The sequence below is a fragment of the Marmota monax genome, unplaced genomic scaffold, assembly GCF_021218885.2.
Source record: "Marmota monax isolate L192 unplaced genomic scaffold, Marmota_monax_Labrador192_F-V1.1 WCK01_AAM20220418_F8-fsc00038, whole genome shotgun sequence".
In the NCBI taxonomy this organism is placed as follows: Eukaryota; Metazoa; Chordata; class Mammalia; order Rodentia; family Sciuridae; genus Marmota; species Marmota monax.
In genome coordinates, this window is record NW_026692498.1 from 6,451,058 (window position 1) to 6,462,807 (window position 11,750).

Below are 11,750 nucleotides of genomic sequence, written 5' to 3' on the forward strand. Positions count from 1 at the left end.
GGTCATAGCTAGAGCTCAGACTCATGATCCCGGGGAAAACAGGAGCTGGAGTCCCCAGAGTCTTTGGTAAAGAGTACTAGGCTTAGCTGTACCCTCTGAGATAAGCAGGGAAGAAGGCAACCCCCTCTGGCATGCCAGGCAGATCCATGAAAACCACAGAGGTCACCCAACACCTGGACCAAGACCAAGGTAGGGCTGAGCAGTGGAGGATGGGCCCCAGAAAGAGCACAATCACACCACAGGCATCCTTCACAACCTGGAATTCCATCTTCCCGTCCTCTTTCCCCTAGACCCAGCCCAAGTTTTCCTTCTAAGTTTTGGGCTGATGGGCTACACCTGTTTGTCCCTCTCCTGATGTCGAGTCCCCAGGTATTGCCACCTCCCAGGTCCTGATATGGCTTTGCCAATAGCCTGAGACTCCCTTAGAGCAGCCAGTTTCCATCAGCAAATCCTTGGAGGGGTCTCTGAGGAGGGGATGGAGCCACTCAGTGAAGGGACTCAGACATTGAAGTGCAGTCCTCACCCTCAAGTTGCTCTGTTATGAGCCCTGGTTAGAATTCATCTACACAAGAAGCATTTCACACCACAGCTCTGCTCATGCTACACATTGCCAGCAGGCCTCCCGGCATCAGTCTCTGTCCCAGGTTTGAATGAGAATGGCCTCTCTCAGCTGATTGGACCAGGGGTGAGTTCTGAGCCAGAGAAGCCACCCATTGGCTGGCCAGCAGCCTGTGAGGTAGCCTGGTCCAGCTTTCCTGGTGAGAGGAACCAATCTCCTCCTCTCTCTTGGGAGAATGAAGCCACAATGCGAAGGGGAGAGGTATGGGTCTTGAGGCCACTGGTACATTAGAAGGAACCGGTCACAGGGGCCATCTTTGGCATGACAGAACAGGGCCCTGCTTTGCAGTCATTGGAGTTGCCATGATATCAAGATGGAGCCAATTGGCATCCTGTTCTGCTCTTTCTTTCTCCTCAGGGTTTCTCTCTCTCTCTCTCTCTCTCTCTCTCTCTCTCTCTCTCTCTCTTTTAATATTTCTTTTTAAGTTTTAGCTGGAAACAACATCTTATTTGGGAGAAGGGAAGCAAACCTCAAGCTTTTCTTTATTCAAGATTCAGCTGCAGAGTCAATTGGTGGAACCTTGTGAGTCTCATTTTCAGGGCAGAAAGTGGCGTCAGGCAGAAGCAAGGGTCTGGTTTATATAGGCTTCATTTAGGGTGGGACAGGAGGGCAATTCCTGGGGTCTGTTGTATTGGGGTCTTGCTGATCCATTAGGGTGGGACAGGAATGTGAATAGGGAGTTTCCTGGGGGTTATTGTACTGGGGTCAGCTGACCCTTTAGGGTGAGGGGTCAGGTGCCAGTCAGGTCGAGTTCCTTTTGTGTTCCTGCACTTTAGCTGAGGCCTGGGACTTTATTTTTTGAGTACTGGGGATTGAACTCAGGGGCACTCAACCACTGAGCCTCATCCCCAACCCTTTTTTGTACTTTATTTAGAGACAGGGTCTCACTGATAGCTTAGTGCCTTGCTTTTTGCGCTCAGGTTGGCTTTGGACTCATGATCCCTTCCTCAGCCTCCTGAGCTGCTGGGATTACAGGCTTACAGGAGTGTGCCACTACGCCTGGGTCTGGGATTTTAAATGACAAAAGCTTAGGGAAGATGTCCTTGGACTTATTTTCCATATCCTTCAACTACTATCCCCATTTTAAGAAGAGGAAACTGGTTCCACAAGGCTAAATATGAATAGGCTGTAAGTGCCCATCCCTCCAAAGAAATGCTAAAAAAGTGAGTAAGAGCTATTGGGCCACACCTGAAATCCCAGTGTTGGACCAGGACACAAGAAAAGACCACTGACTCCAATTAAAATCAAATTAAAGCAAGCTTATTATTTCAACCGGCCGGGCTGCCTCTCCCCACAAAAACCGCGGGAACAAGACAGCCCCACAGCTTTCTTGCAGCCCTGCTTTATAGCCCAGAAAGTTATACAAAGGCGGGTTACAGATGACAAAACTCTGACGAGCATAACACAAATGGTAGTTTACATTTTTGCTGGCCCCGACATCAGAATTTATGAAGGTCATTAGAGCCTCAGAGAGGGTCGTTATCTGGCAAGGGAAGGCCAAGATTTGTGAGGGGTCACTAAAGTTTAGAGAGGGCTGCTATCTGGTCAGAGAGCCAGGCATGGGTGAGTTCAAGGCACAGGCAGGCATTCCAAGCAGGTTCAGAATTTACAGTAGCTTATAGTAAAGCTGAAATTATCTTTTCATGGCTTTGTGGCGAGATGGCTCCCAATTTTAAGAGAAAATCAGGCTGGGTCTATCACCCAGCAGCTCAGGAGGCTGAGACAGGAGGATCGAAAGTTCAAAACGAGCCTCAGCAAAAGCGAGGCACTAAGCAACTCAATGAGACCCTGTCTGTAAATAAAATAGGGCTGGGGATGTGGCTCAATGGCCCAGTGCCCCCGTGTTCAATCCCCAGTTTACCCCCCAGCCAAAAAGGGAATATTTGAAAATATAATAGCCAGAACTACCCAAATTTGATAAAATACATGAATCCACACATCCAAGAAGCTCAACAAATACCAAGGAGGTAAACACAGAGATCCACACTCAAGCACATTATAAGCAAACTGTCAAAAGTCAAAACAAAGAGAGAAGCAACTTTTTATACAAGCATTCATTAATAAAAGTAACAGATTATTTTCCAGCAGAAACCATGAAACTCAGAAGGCAGTGAGTTGATATAGTAAAATGCCAAAAAAAAAAAAAAAATCAACCAAGAATTTTATATCCATAAAAACTATCCTCAAAAGTGAAGAAGAGGCTCTGGGCTCCACTTGGCCACTTTGTTCACTGCCATCTCGATGTCTGCCACTGCCACCACCATGCTCTTGGTCAGCACCCCACTTGCCACCACCGAAGACCAGCAGCAGCTGCAGCTCTCGCTGCTGAAGGGGCTCAGCCTGGCAGACAAGGAGGACATGTTCCCGGCCCTCAGTGGGACCGGTGTCCTGGCCAGCAAGACTGCGAGGAGGATCTTCCAAGGAGCCCGTGGAGCCTAACTAAAGTACCTGCCCCCAGCGTAGGGGATGGACCACTACTGAGAGAGAACACCCGCCACTTTGTCATCTGTTGCAATGGGCAAAGTGCAACATCTGCAGTTGAGGGGAAAGATAAAGAATTTCCACGCGCTTTTGCCCCTTCGATGTTTTATTCACTCGAATCACCTAATACAATTTCACTCTATAGGTTCTTAGTCTAAGGAATGCAATCCTTAATGCTGGGCACTGCAATAGACATCATCAACTCAAAGCAAACCATTCTAAGTTAACTCTAAGCACTGTGAACACACTTCATCACGACAGACCCATTACAGACATTCCCTCTGAATGCTGAGCTTCAGAGCTAGATTTAAAGTCTTAAGACCTAAGGGGTCTCAAGTCCAGCAGATGCATACTCAGACTGCAGTGACCAGGTCAGGAACCAATAGAGGCTTCCCCTGGAGTGGAGTTGACCACTGGCTGAGGAGCCAGTTGTAAGGAGACGTAAAGACGTCCTTTCCTCACCAGAGTCAAGAGGCTGCTATAGAGTTAGAGAGCAGTGAGGATGGTGCAGAGGATCAGGCAGATGAGAAGAGTTGGGGTGTCAGTCCAGGGCCTCATCAGGCCCTCCAGCATGTGGGCATCAGTGCTGGCTGGCTGAATGTCTGTTCATTTGCTCCAATATTTATATTAAATTTTGGGAGCTTCTGTTCACAGTTTGGGTCCCTATCAGCTGTTACCAGGTTTCTTTTTTTTTCTTTTTCTTTTTAAATATTTTTAGTTGTCAATGGATCTTTGTTATTTATTTATTTATTTATATGTGGTGCTGAGAATTGAACCTAGTGCCTCACACATGCTAGGCAAGTGCTCTACCACTGAGCCACAACCCTAGCCCCTCTACCAGGTTTCTTAGTAACATCTTTCATTCTTAGAGTTAGGACACGTGGTTTGCTGATTTCTGACTCTTATCAGGATTATGACAAATGACATGTGACTTCACTCTGACTCTTACCAGGGTTGTGGAAAGTGACTTGCTTTTATCAGGCTATGCCTGATTGACATATTGGAGGGCTCTGCAGCTTGCCTCGTGAGACTGCAGGTTCTATTTATTTATTTTTAATATATATATATATTTTTTTTTTTAGTTTTCGGCGGACACAACATCTTTGTTTGTATGTGGTGCTGAGGATCGAACCCGGGCCGCACGCATGCCAGGCGAGTGCGCTACCGCTTGAGCCACATCCCCAGCCCCTGCAGGTTTATTTTTAAATGGAGTTTTAAAATGAAGTTGCTGAGGCTAAGGCCTAAGGCCATCCTTACATCATCTTTCCTATTGAATACCATGATATTTGGCAGATATGCAAGAAAGTGAGGCTTCCTTTCAGACAGCCAAGGAGGTGGATCTTTCCAAGGACATTCAGCATTGGGAAGCCCTGAAGCCTGAGGAAATATATATATATGGTACATTTATTTATTTATTTTTGGTACTGGGATTGAACTCAGGGGCACTTGACCACTAAACCACATCCTCAGCCCTATTTTGTACTTTATTTAGAGACAGCGTCTCACTGAATTACTTAGCACCTCACTTTTTGCTGAGGCTGGCTTTGAATTCTCAATCCTCCCATCTCAGCCTCCCAAGCCACTGGGATTACATGTGTATGTGTTATGCTTGAATTCAGGACCCCCAAAAGACCACCAGAGACCAAGATCGATGTAAGCAGCAAAGAGGTGTTTATTGTGAGCTAGCTCGGTCCTCCGTGCACATTGCAACTGGTGACGCTGAGAGGCCCTGAGCCCAGGGTTTGTAGCAGTTTTATACACTCTTTGGGGAAGGCAGGGACTTCACATACATCATAGCATCTCTTAGCAAATCATCACCCACCCCGGGAAAATCATAAAACAACTCTAAAACATGATTAGCACATTCACTGGCGGGAACAAGTTGGGTAGGTAGGGGTAATTGGTTAGTACAAGAGAGGGATTCGTTTGAACTGATTGGTTTAGGCCACGAGGGGAGTACATGCTGAACTACATGGTTTCCCAACATGTTATCAACCACCATAAACTACTGAGAGGGTCATCTGGCATCCCAAGTATTTTCCCTGTCTCATGCTGATTGGTGGTTGCTAGGGGGTTGCTATGTGTCCTCACCTAGCCTGGGTCAGGGATAACTGGCGCAGCAGATCTCCCCTGTTATTTGTAGATAAACAACTCAGCAGGGTGGGTATGTGCCTAGGAGTGCTCTGTGGGTCTTTCCAAGGACAAGGGTCACGCCCCCTTCCTTGGACAGACTTTGCTCTGAGGTAGAGGCTGGTTTTTCATGTGCCACCACAAACAGCCCTGAGGAACGATATTTTATATTGCTTGTTCTGGCTTTCTTTGCAGCAAGTGATGGCATAACAAATGAAAATTTGGTGGAATGATTTAGCCAAGAAGTTCAAATTACAGAAGTGTGCTGTTTCTATGGCTTCCAAGTTGCCACGGAAAACATGCATTCTAAAATGTATAGTCTCCTTATTGACACTTACATTAAAGATTCTTTTTTTTTTTTAAGAGAGAGTGAGAGAGAGAAAATTTTTTAATATTTATTTTTTAGTTATCGGCGGACACAACATCTTTGTTTGTATGTGTGTAAGGGTCCCGAGAAACGTCGGAGAAAGAGACCACCAAGTGACCACTCATGCAATTGGCAGAAGGGGGATTTATTGAACCAGCATGCTGGGGCTCCGTGCCCACTCAAGAAGGGAAAGCAGCCAGAGCCCCGAGCAGGGGCTGAGCACTGCTTAAGTACACTTTTTGGGGAGGGCAGAGGGCTTTGTATACATCAGAACAAATCATCATGAGGCGCGGGAAAATTGAATAACAACTCCTAAACATGATTGGTTCATTCATTGGCGGGAACAGGTCAGGCTGGAGTGATAGGTAATTCCTAAGGAGGGGGTTACATTTAAACTGATTGGTCCAGGCCCTGCAATGCCTACGTGCGACCACACAGAGCCCTTATTAAACAACCAATAGTCAGGGGAAATATTTACTGGGCAGTTCCAAGCATTGTCTCAACAGCTACAAAAATTTAAGGTTTTGCAGGTAGCATAGAAACCTAACAATACCTAATCCTTTACATTTTAACTCAGACCTTGCAGCTTAGAAACTTTACAACACCCGGTCTTTTACCCTTTAACTTTTATGCTTTAACTTCAATTTCTTTTACCCTTACATGTGGTGCTGAGGATCGAACCCGGGCCGCACGCATGCCAGGTGAGCGCGCCACCGCTTGAGCCACATCCCCAGCCCTAAAGATTCTAAAGAAAGGGAATTTCTCTCCAATGCTATCAAAAGGATGCCTTGTGTGAAGAGGAAAGCAGATTGGGCCTTGAGTTGGATTGGGGACAAAGAGGCTACCTACGAGAACATGTTTTAGCCTTTGCCACTGCAGAAGGAATCTTCTTTTCTGGTTTTTTTGTGTCAATATTCTGGTCTCACATTTTCCAATGAACTTATTATCAGAATCAAGGGTTTACACTGTGGCTTTGCCTGCTGAATGTTTAAACACCTGTTACACAAACCATCAGAGCAGAGAGCAAAAGCAATAATCATCAATGCTGTGAGGATAGAACAGGAGTTCCTCACGGTGGCCTTGGCTGTGAAGCTCACTGGGATGAACTGCACTTTGATGAAGCAGTACATTAAATTCGTGGTAGACAGGCTCATGCTGGAGTTGAGCTTTCACAAGGTTTTCAGAGTAGAAAATATAGTCGACTTTATGGAGAATAATTCACTGGAAGGGAAGAATAACTTCTTTGAGAGTAGGCGAGCATCAGAGCATGGGAGTGATGTCCAATCTAATAGAGAATTCTTTTACCTTGAATGTTGACTTCTAAATGAAGAGAAGATGTGTTCTTATTTGGCTGACTTTTTTTTTTCTCCCTTATCATCCTCCGCAAAAAAATGAAAATAAAAATTAAAAATCAGCTAAAATGAATCAACCAGTTATGCCATTGTCCACAATGGCACCTAAAAAGCTGTGTAGCTACTGTCAGATCAGGCGAGGCGGGCAGTGACCAAAGGAGGCAGATTTTAAAAAGCCACTGAATGAGGCTTTATTGAGATATCACTCCCAGGCAGAACTCGATCAGACCCACAGAGGGGACAGGGGAAGGGTCTGAGGAGAAACCGCGTGGAAGCTCGACCGGACTGGACTTTTATGGGGCTTACAGCAGGAAGGGAAGGGCTTGGGACAGGAAAAGGTGTTTTTAGGGTCCCTTGTCCCTTTGGAGTTAGTCAGGGGAGCTGGCTGAACTCCAGGATTGGCCAGGGGGTCCTGCTGATTGACAGGCATTAGTCAGGAGATCTGGCTGATTGACAGGCATTTCTGCCGGCATCTGATTGATGTTCTTTTCCCACGCGGCTTCTTTGTTCTAAGTACCCACCAAGTCACCACCACCAACCTAACATTCCAGCCTTTTTGGTGATACAGGGTGGCGAATTTCATCTAGCTACTTCCTGCTTGATTTGGGGCATCGTTGGGGGGAGTGGCTCGGGTGTAGGTTCAGTGGGGAGGTGACCATAGGGGTGTAGGAGCATCTGGTTGTAGGTCACTCTGGCAATTTCACTCACGTGCTTTCGAGCGAACCTGAGGAGGCAGGGAGAAATCATTAACAGAAGTCCTATTACTAATATAGGAGTGAGAATGGGAGTCAGCCACCCAATGAGGGTTGAGTTTAGCCAGCCTGGCCAGGGGTCATTTGATGGTTGCTGTTTAAGCCTTTCACCCAAACGACGGACGGTGTCAACATTCTCTTCACCAATCCAGTTTCATTGATATAATAGCAGCATTCTTCTTTCAGGAACAGACAGATTCCCCCTTTATCTGTGTCAAAAGATCTAGAGCTTGATGGTTCTGCAATGAGACTTGGGCAAGAGATATTATTTGCCTTTGTAGGGAAGCGAGAGAGGTGGCTGATGCCTCTACTGCTTCCCGAAGTTGTTGTTCAAGCTTCTGAGTAGCTGTTACTGCAAAACCAAGTCCTCCTGCCCCGAGTCCAGAGGCAGCGAGGGAGAAGGCCAGGGAGAGGCCAACTACTACTGGTAGAAAGATGGCCCTTCTTGTCATGGAAAGGGAGGTAGTAACAAGTCATGTTATCTCAGCCTCACTGTACAGATTTAATTGAGGAACCAAGGTGGAAGGAACACAAAAAGCAAACGGCATGTTGAGGCTTAGATTTTTTGTTAGGGTACCATTGCACCAGAAAAAGAACCTAGGTGGAGCAAAGGTTAAGGAAGAAATTCGAACAATCTGGTCACAGGTGCTGAACCTGAGGAAGTGTAGCAGCAAGAGAAGTTCCCTGATGAGTTACAAAAAAAGAGGTACTTCCTCAAAGGCTGGAGAGGGGGGTCCTTGGGGTCTAGTTGAGGTATTGAGCAGAAAATCAATGGGAATCACAATTAACGGAGTACGATCCAAACCTGCTCAGAGGAAACAGTCCGAAATGTTATTTACTTTGGACAATTGAGAAGCTGAAGGCCCTGACGTATTAGGGCCACCCATGAGAAAGGGTCAGCTTTAGGATGGGCAACTGCATCCAGCTGGTGTTGGAGTTCCCTCTCTTGCTCCTGGGTGGTTATGTGAATTTGAGGGAGCACTTGTATATAAGTTCTCCATATTCTGATAGAGGCTGAGGGGTGTTTGGCAAAACCCCATGAATAAAATTTACCAACAACACCAGAAGCCCATTTTGGGTTCCATGGGTCCCAAATAGTCAATTTGGTGTATGCTAGATTCTCACAGCAAGGCTTATCTAGGAAGCGTTTTTTTGCATTAATTATAAGGGCATCCGCCATAGGTGTCAGGCCAGCGCTTTCAAGATTCCTCAGTTTGGTCTGCTATGAAGCACAGCATTGCTGAACATAAGTGGGACGGCAGCCTGGTTGAATCCAGTAACATTAAGGGTGACAGCCTGATTACAGCCAGTGAAAGGGCAATCACCTTGACCCATAAACTGAGAACAGGTGGTGCCATCCTGTTGCCAAGTCACTTGGATGTAGAAGTGCCATCTGTGGGTTGGGATGGAAGTTTGAGAGGAATTAATGATTAGTACCAAAAGGAGAGGGTTGGCGAGAAATCTTGAGTTTGGTGGGCCCCAGCATGGAAGTATGACTGTATGGGGTCAGTGGGGGATGGGGAGCCTCCAAGTGATGTTGAGGCCTTTGGAGACTAGTTGAACAACCTGAGAAGTGAAGGCTGGAGGTAGGAAGTCCAAATCTGGAAATGATCTGCTCAATGAGGATGGAGGAGACGGTGTTAGCAGTTTCCCTTGAGGTAGGGAAGACTTCTATCCAACTGTAAGAGAATGCTATCCCCAAATCACAAACAGTTAAATCCTGTGTCAAGGCCTGACCAAAGAGGTAGGGACTGTCCCTGAAGCCTTGGGGTAGGCCTGTCCATGTCAGGTAATAAGAGTCAGGATGCAGAGGCACTGTAAAGAAGGCAGCTTTAAGATCCAGGACAGTAAAGTGAGTGGTCAAAGAAGGATATGAGTAAGAAAAGTGTAAGGGTTGGAAACCACCGGGTGGATGGGAATAATGGCCTCGTTAATTAGGCACAGGTCCTGGACTAAGCGATAGGCTCCTGAGGGTTTGCATACCAGAAATATGGGAGTGTTGCAGGGGGAGTCAGTAAGGATTAGGAGTCCCTGGGCAAGTAACCAGTCTATAATGAGTTTAAGTCCCTCCCTATGGGTTTTGGAGATGGGAAATTGGGAATGCAAAGGAAGTTTAGTTTGGGGTTTCAGCTGGATATGGACTGACTTGTGGTGGGAGGCTATGACTGGCATGGAGATGTCCCAGATCTGGGGATCAACTAGGTCAGGGGGCAATGGCACAGTAGGTACAGTCAGGTTATTACAGAGGGTAAGAATTAGAGGAAGAAGGAGATGGGTGGTAGTATTCTTGGGGTGTAGTTGGAGGGTGGCTTCTAGTAATTGGAGAACATCTTTGCCTAGGAGAGGAACTGGACAGGATGGAATGACCAAAAGAGTATGAATGAGGGTCCCTCCAGGGCACAGGCCAACTTTACAGTTCTGTTTGGGGAGGAGGGTTGTCATCAATCCCCATAACTGAGACCTGGGAAGGAAACAGAGGCCTAGAGTGGGCAGGCAAGACAGAATAGGTAGCCCCCGTGACCACAAGGAAGGTTATGGACTTACCTGCTACCTGGAGTGTTACCCTGGGCTCGGCGAGGGTGATGGGGTCTTCCAGTCTGGGCTTCTTCAGTCTTCTGCGAACCCCAATAGTTCAAGAAAAGTGACCGCCTGACTGGTCATACCCCTGTGTAGAGGCGCCAAGGAAGGGCCAGCCATAGGGCAGTCACTTTTCCAATGTCCTGCCTGCTTACAGGTGGGGCCTGGGAGGAAGCCATGGGTTTGGGCATTGGCGAGCCCAGTGACCTTCACATCTACATTTGAAGCAAGTCCCTGACAGAGAGGAATGCTGGTTCCCCTCTAAAACTTTTGCTGGGGACCTAGGCCTCAGGGCCGCTGCCAAGGCCTGGGTTTGGGGTGTTACCTTTTTCTGCAATGGAGCCTGCTTTAAAGGCCATTTTCACCAGATCTCAGATAGGGATCTGAGGGTCCTCCTCAGCTCATTTGATTTTTTTCTAATATCATGGGCTGATTGAGTAATGAAATGGATTGCTAACATTGTAGCCCTGGTGGGAGACTCAAGATCCAGCTTAGTGTATTTGGTTAGGGCCTCGGTAAGGCGGTTGAGAAATAAGGCTGGATTTTCATCTGGATTCTGGGAAAGATCTTGAAATGAGAATGGGATGTATTCGAATGATCCCTTCAGCAGCAGCCATTTCCTTGAGAAGACAAAGGAGCTTTGGGTTAGCTGATGGGAGGGCCTGGTGCGACTGGGTGTAGAACTGACAGGAGAAGAAAGGCGTGAGTGGGGGGAGAGGAAAGGGCTTATCAGTAGAAGAGGTGAGCAGAGCGGGGGAGAGGCTCGGAGGGATACAGAGATCCCACCCACTGCAGCCAGGTGGGACCCATTCGGCCTGCCTGTCGGAACCTGGGTGGCAAAGGGAGGCGGAGGGAGGCGTGCGTGAGGAGCCAGCAAGGGAGGGAGGAGGGGCGCACGTGTCTGGTGGCCAGGCAGACTGGAAGCGCACAGAAAGGGCTGCAGAGGTGGCAGCAGGGAGGAGGAGGGGACGTGGTACCACCGGGAGGGAGAGCAGAGAGAAGGACAGGAGCGAAGAGCAGAGAGAAGGTCAGGAGCAGAGAGCAGGGGAAGGACGGGAGCGAATCTCAAAAAGCCTGAACGTGGTTTCCCATTTCCCTGTCCGGCAACAGAAACTGTCCAATTCAATGAGGGTTTAAAATCAAAGTTCCTTCTGGGGGCCATTGTGACCCATTGTCTAACTGCAGTAAAATACCAGGCTGTTCTTGAATGAGCCCTAACTTGGCAGAATTTGAATATAGACACCCAGAGAACTTCAGGGTCTAAGGAGAGGACTCTATGTTTCTCATGACCTTCCAGCACCCTCGGGGGTGAGTGGGAGCAGAAGAAGGCATCCCAAATTCTGTCTGCACTCACCTACAGAACAGATACGGGCCAGGGCGGAGGTTGAGGCGTCCCTGCAGCCTCCGTGGGCCCCAGTGGTTGGCCAACCTGGTTGGTGGGGAGCTCTCAGGAGGACTGGGACGTCTCCACA

At 47.6% G+C, this 11,750-nt stretch overlaps 1 pseudogene; it reads left to right on the forward strand.

The window, feature by feature from the left end:
* The first annotated feature begins 4,279 nt into the window (after window positions 1-4,279).
* On the forward strand, window positions 4,280-7,495 carry LOC124093043 (ribonucleoside-diphosphate reductase subunit M2-like; annotated as a pseudogene).
* The last annotated feature ends 4,255 nt before the right edge of the window (window positions 7,496-11,750 follow it).